The following is a 1,294-nucleotide window of genomic DNA, read 5'->3' on the forward strand; positions in this document are numbered from 1 at the left end:
GGAGGGAGGCAGCATGTCTGGCCTTGCAGTAATAGGCCTTGGATTACTGCTGGTAATCCTGTCTTCCTCTTGTAGGGTTAGAGGAGGTCAGAACATGTGGCCTCCTTGCCGTTTTTGCAGTCCTCATCAGCTGTCTCCGTCATCAAAACCGATGACAAAGGATGATGCCTGAGACGGGTGAAGGGAAGGACAGAGAGGATTGAAAGGCAAGAAAAGACCGTGGATGGATTGAGAGCAGCTCCCGCCATCCCCTGCTGGTAGTAGGCAAGCACAGAAGCTATGCCTGTCTACAGTCAAGGGAGCAACGCCAGGGCCCTGCCTGTGTGTCTCTGAGGTCATCCCCCAAGCACTCCGCCACCCTGGCGGGCCAGGAATTACCCAGGTCTCTCAGGAAGGCACTGCCCTAGCTTAGCTCTGTGTCTTCTGATCCTAGACACTGAGCCAACCTCAGTGCTGACTCAGTTGTCCCCTCCTTGGTGCTCCATTCACACTGGGTAGGAGTCTATTCCGTTGAACTGTCTCTGCCACTAAACAGAACAGCCTTTATCTCTGTAACTCCAACATGTAGAATGAGGTCTGGCAGTGTTGGTGTTTTGCCAAAGCCAGTATTTGCTTGAGAGTCAGTGAAGTAAAAGCACAGACTTCAGAGCCAATCCACATGGACTTGAATATGAAGCCTGCAACTTAGTCTCTGCTATGTTAGGCAGTTACACGACCTCCCCCAGCCTTTATTTTTGTCTTTTGTAACTGGGAATAATAGTTCCTCTATTTCAGGGTTCTGTGGATCACATGAGATACTGTGGGTGAAGGCAACGTATAAACAGTGAAGGGATTACCAATAAGTAACTATTATTGTGATCAACACCCACCTAACCATTATCATTGAGTCAATTCTGACTCACAGAGACCCTATAGGACAGAGCAGAACTACCCCACAGGATTTCCAAGGCTGTAAATCTTCACAAAAGCAGACTGCCTCATCTTTCTCCTAAGGACCACCTGGTAGGATCAAACTGCCAGCCTTTCAGTTAACAGCCAGATGCTTAACCACTGCACCAAGTAGTCAAATATTCCACTATTAGCTATAAAGCTGCTGCCTTTAGATCTTTCTTATCGGAGACCTATTTAGAAGGTGTGTGTATGCATGCCTCCTAAAGCATTTGTCTATGTTTCCTGTGGGTTTAGGCGTCCTTAGTGGTGTTGGCGGGAGCTCTGGTAGCATAGTGCCTAAGGCACTTGACTGCTAACCAGAAGGCTGGCGGTTCAAACCCACCAGCCACTCCTCGGAAGGAAG

The sequence above is a fragment of the Orycteropus afer genome, unplaced genomic scaffold (assembly GCF_000298275.1).
Source record: "Orycteropus afer afer isolate SDZICR_OR568_19922 unplaced genomic scaffold, OryAfe1.0 scaffold00037, whole genome shotgun sequence".
In the NCBI taxonomy this organism is placed as follows: Eukaryota; Metazoa; Chordata; class Mammalia; order Tubulidentata; family Orycteropodidae; genus Orycteropus; species Orycteropus afer.